General features: G+C 56.7%; 1 pseudogene; it reads right to left on the bottom strand.

The window, feature by feature from the left end:
• Positions 1-4,000: 4,000 nt before the first annotated feature.
• On the bottom strand, positions 4,001-5,436 carry LOC115896218 (annotated as a pseudogene).
• Positions 5,437-5,699: the final 263 nt, after the last annotated feature.

Raw genomic sequence — 5,699 nt, forward strand, 5'->3', positions numbered from 1 at the left:
GAGCCTTCCTCTATTTCTTAAGGGGTCTTTATTTCTTAACAGAAAAAAAACGATCCACTTCTTTGTTGATGACTCAAGTTTTTGTCTTGTTGATACTTGTTATTGTTTTTAATATTATTTCTTATTTTACCTGTTATGTATTTATTTTTATACCATTCCAGTTTTTTTGGGTCTTTTCATGGTGTGACAGTTGTACCTCCCACGGCCGATTTCCTCTGGATACGCACGTTGTGTGTCTGTAGCTCACACACACACACACACACGCACACATCCACACACGCACAGGTATTTGACCTTTATTTTTTGGTATTGATTTCCGTGACAAAACAATGTCTGTGGAGTCTGTGTTGGGTCTGAGGAGAGATGGAGCGTGCCTTTATCTCCCACCTCTGCTTCGCTTCACTGCTTGCTTTTGTCAAAATAGCCTGGGATTGTAGAGGCATTGTTTACTTTTCAAAAGGGCCATTCTCTAGAGTGTGGAAAATCAGTCCCTTCCAGCCAGGGCCGATAACTTTACACATAAACAGCTACGCCTCCTGCAAGAAACCCGAGGGCATTTATTTAGCTTGATTGCATACAGGTGTCTAGCAGGGGGACGATGTATTGAATTTTTAACTGTCAGTTAAAATAGAGAGTAGTGAACTTTCCATTTTGGTAGCCTTTCTGAGCAAGGTCAATACCATGTTATTTCAGTCTGGAGCTGAAGGTTGGTGACGTCTGTCACCTGTCACCCCCGAGCTGATATTCATAATCCAGGCAATTCTCTGTCTGGCAGGAGAGCACAGGAAACGCATCCCCTCAGCCTGCCTGATAGTGGGAGCCACAGGAGAAGGCCCTGGGTGGGCGGGGAAATCAGAGAGGACACCGGACCTTACTGATGGGGTCTGTGCCCTGGTCCTAGAGCCTGCGGGACCCAGCTCTCCAACCCTGGGGCCTCGCCCGCAGCAGAGGCCTCCACCTGGTTACTGTCCAGCAGGGGCACTATGACCAGCAGGCCTGTGAGGCAGGCAAGACTGTAGGGGAGGGCCAGACTTCAGGCCATCAGGAAACTCCGTGCGTCTTGGTTCCCTTGTTTGTGACATGGCAACCTTGATGGGACACCCTGTACCCCAAAGATCTGGCCCTTGCCGCTCAGTCTGCACACACCGGGCCTGGCTGCGGCTCTGGGAAGGCTTCAAGGAGGAGATGGGTCCGAGCCTGAGCCTGGCCCTGTGTGAGGACTGGGACGGAGCCCCCAGAGTGCAGAGACCCTGAGCCCAGGAAGGCTGGCAGCCGGAGGGGGCTCCACGCTGGCCCGTGGGGATGGGTGTGAAGGTCTCACTTATGTGGGGCAACCGAGGGGAGGGGACAGAATTTGCATAGACTAAAACCCAGGAAGGATGGGCAGGGATGTCACACACAGAGTTGGCATTTTAGCCTGGAGACAAGGCTGCCCCTGGAGGTCTCTGAGCTGCAGACCGAGCGATGACAGTGGTCTTGCTCCCACAGTGAGACTCCCAGGGTCCCAAAGAAAGCATCTTCTCTGTGAGGTCACTGCCTCCCACCCATACTCAGGAGCAAGGCCCCCAAGCAGCAGTCCCCAAAGAGTGGCCTCTATGTCACTGTTGCCCCTCAGCAAGCCTCACCCAGGAAGCCAGGAGGAAGCCTTCGAGGAAGCTGGGTGGGCAGAATGTCAGGGCTGTTGGCCCCGTCCTCGCTGCAGGCAGCTTTCTCTGACGTTAGAAGTCACTGTCCAGGCAGAACCACCTTGGAGAGGGCGTGGCGTCCGCTCAGGAGCAGGGAAAGGCCGTGGGGCAGCGGGCTGCTGAGGAGGGCAGGCGTGGGGAGGAGAAGCCCCTGACCCGGCCACCCCAGGCCCCCTGTGACTAGGAAGGAGTTGAACTAGGGTCCTGGCTGCTGGGACACAGCCCTTGTACCTGCCAGAAGGTGAGTCCCATAGCTGGGTCCATGCCAGGAGCCTCCCAGGGGCCAGGGCTTCTTCCAGAAGATTGGGAGAAGTGAACCTTTTGATTAGTCATGGAGGTGTAGGGGGCTGAGTGGGGTGCTGATCTCAGCACCCCAGTGTCTGTCTGCACCATTTCCACCCATGTTGCCCAATGCCTCTACACCCGACGTATTCAAACTTGACTGAGGGCCCTGTCACCTGCCACTCCTAATCCTCCTGCTTCTTCCACAGCAGGTGAACATCACCCGTATTCCCCAACGCCAAAGTCCAAGTTACAAATCCTGGGACATCAAGTCCTCCCCTCCCGAGCTTGCTGTGGATCTGGAGGGGCTAGCTCTGAACTGGAGAAGGGCCTGCCACGCTCTCCCCGTCCTGTTCGTCTACGCACAGAGCATGTTTCAGGTGCCTTGATCAAAAGCAGGGCCCATCTCAGGACTGTCCAGCAACCCTGAGGTCTGCAGGTCCCAGCCTCCTCCAAGCTGCCAGTGTCTGCCTGGGGCCAGGTCACCACCGCCTGCCCGAGAGGGACCCAGAAGGGAGAGCTTGGCCGGGCCCACCACTCACCCTGTGGGCCTCAGAAGCTCCACAGCCCCAGGTCAGACAGTCTCCTGGGAGCTGAATCGGGGTTTGTAATTGCTTTTTTTTGTTTGTTTGTTTTTTGTTTTTTTTCAGATGGAGTCTCGCTTGTCTCCCAGGCTGGAGTACAGTGGCGTGATCTCAGCTCACTGCAACCTCTGCCTCCTGGGTTCAAGCGATTCTCCTGCCTCAGCCTCCCGAGTAGCTGGGACTACAGGTGCATGTCACCATGCCCAGCTAAGTTTTGTATTTTTAGTAGAGGTGGGGTTTCATCATGTTGGCCAGGATGGTCTCCATCTCTTGACCTCGTGATCTGCCTGCCTCTGCCTCCCAAAGTGCTGAGATTACAGGCATGAGCCACCACACCAAGCCGTAATTGTTTTCATTGTGACTTAAATTATACTTCAAGCTCTTAATCCCATGGTCCCTGTAATAGGATGTCTGTGGCAAGGATGCTGCCCTCTGCCCCCTACAAACTAGAACACCGTGAGGCCCCACCTGCTTCCATGTGAGAGGAGCCGCAGGTGGAGGAGGCCAGCTGAGAAACGTCCCATTTTAGGATTTTATGCAGCTTTTGAAGTTAAGTACAGAATTGAGCGGAAATGATACCAGACAGGGAAGCCACTCCTGGGCAGAAGGAAACTGCAGCCTGGAAATGGAGAACATTCCAGAAACTGGCAAGGCTGCCCTGGAGCAGGGCTGGGGGCATCTCACTCATGAATCTCACACCCACGACAGAAAGAAGTTCACAAATCGGCACAGCCGAGGCCATTTCCCAACCCCCCATGTGTCAGGGGCCCAGGTCCCATCCGGCTGTGACCTCACAGAGCCACCAGCACTCAGGGCCCCAGGGCAAGGGTTGGGGGTGGACAGACTCCACCTGGCACGGTGGGTTCAGGGCAACAGCGTCTCAAGCGGGGTGTGTGCAGCTTGGAGCTGGAGCTCTTCCATGTGGCCACTGACCTGGTGTTGGAGCTGGAGCTCCTCCATGCCACCACTGACCTGGAGCTGGGCAGCTGCTGTCACGTGCAACCTCAAGACGCCCGCGTGACGGGGAGACAGGAAGCATCACTCCCATCTTTAGCAGCAGGGGAAGGAGCTCAGGGTGGGCACACGACCCACCCAGCATCGTGGAGCCTGAGTGTCCCCCGAGACTGAAGAATTCAAAGCTGGCCGCGATGTTTCCGAGTCGTCTGTGGGCTCCTGTCTATGAGATCCAGCATCTTACACTCCACGCCCCAAGTCTCAGGGGAAAAGGGCGGAAAGAGACGTCCCTCTTAGGGAAACCAGGGAGAGAGGGGTGGAGATGGTCACCACCTCACCAAGTGTGCTGCGTGTCCAGCTCTCCACATAATGTCGCCTCTAATTACCCCCAACTGAATACGAATTATTGCTTCTGTTCCACAGAAGATAAAACTAAGGACCAAAGAGGCTCCCGAAAGTCCCACAGCCCCCCATAGGGTGCTGCCGGGTGGGAATTTAAATTGGTCTTTCTGTCTCCAGGGCTGGAGCCAGGCTCTGAAGCTGCTTTGCCCCCTCCGAGCTTATTGTTCCTCCGGGGAGTCGGTCTCCCTCCAAGCATGCTGATCTCTCTCCTCCTTTCAGGAGGCCAATCCTGCCAGCCCCCTGCACACAGCGGATCGGTCCCGCCAGCCCCCTGCACACAGCGGACTCGGTCCTGCCAGCCCCCTGCACACAGACTCTCCAGGAATGTCTTTCCCAGGGCCAGATGCTGGATTTCATCCATGTGGCCCTCAGCGGAGGCTGCGTTCCTGCTCAGCGCTCTGCCTTTTGGCTGCAGGGCAGCCTGGCGAGGGTGGTCTGCACCAACCACTTCCTTGCCCCTCAGCAGCCAACAGTGGCATTTGGGGATCTTGTTTCTGGGGAGCCTGTGGCAATGCGTCTCTCCTGTTTCAGGGACACACCAGCCGTCTTCCTCTGCAGCGCCTGGGGCAGGTCACACCGTCCAGGGGGTCTGCCTGGCAATGGCCAGTCTGTGTCCTCTGCCAGCCCAGGGTGTCTGATGTCCAGGAGAGGATTTGGGAGGAGTCTTTTGTTAGCAAAAGGTCACCGGGACACTCACCTTTGCAGCGCACCAAGAAGACAAAGGCTGTCCTCAGCGTCCGGAGCATCCGTTTAATTCATGCCCACAGCAGGGATAGAGCCTTCTGAAAAATGCAAACTCACGGCTCTAGACTGCTGGCTGAAGATCACGGGACGAGGAGGCAGGGAGAATTTACTGAGATTCCGGGCATTTTCTAAACTCCCTGCTCTGCAGTGCTGGGGGACGACGCAGGGTTCTCCTGCTCTGCTGGCAGGGCTGCCTGCTCCGTCTGCCTGCTCACTTGCTACGGGGCGTCCCGGGCCTCCCTGCTCCTGCTAACACACTGCTGGTTGTCACAGCCTCCTCTGGCCTGGACTCACTTTCCTCCATGCCCAGCTGTCCAGGGTTCCTACGCACCCTCCCTGGCTCGGGACCCTTCCTGGCTCGGGTCCAGGCCAGAGACCCCAGGGAAGTCTCCGAGGTGGCCCCTGCTTTCACTACTCCTTCAGAGCTGCTCCCACCCACCTGCAGGCCCCAGGCATCTTCTCCCATGGAGGCTACTGCTCTGCTTCACACCCACCCTGGCTCCCACGTGCAAGCCCAGGGAAGAATCTGCCTCGGGATCAAACCAAATCCACTGCCCATGTGTGGCATGGAGGCCCATGTACCCATCCCTCTGATGGGCGCTTCCGAAGGGCCCACTGAGAAGGGGCAGAGTCCCTGCCCGGGGCCCCAAGCATTCACTGAGGGAAGATGCCCCCAAGGCATCAGGCATCAAGGCGGCAGGCAGACCCACTCCCTTGGACGGCTGCATGGACATCAGGGCAGCGGGTGACCAGGGCCTCGAGGGCTGCAGCAGGGAGGGCTTCATGGAGGAGGCGGTGTTTGGATATACCTTGGTGAACAGGAAGGAGTTGATGGGAGATGGGTAGAGAAGGCAGGGAGGAAGGAGAGGTGGAGGGCATGATGGTGGGAACGGCTGGGCATTCATGCTGACAGCTGGAGGGGGAAGGAGAAACGTGGCTTTAGAATTGGGCGAGGGGCACCCTGACCCCACTCATCCCCCAGATGGCACCCCTCTGGGGCTTCTGAGTCCAAGGGAATGCATCTGTTTAATATTAATAGACATTTTCC

This window comes from Rhinopithecus roxellana, unplaced genomic scaffold (genome assembly GCF_007565055.1).
Source record: "Rhinopithecus roxellana isolate Shanxi Qingling unplaced genomic scaffold, ASM756505v1 contig74, whole genome shotgun sequence".
NCBI lineage: Eukaryota > Metazoa > Chordata > Mammalia > Primates > Cercopithecidae > Rhinopithecus > Rhinopithecus roxellana.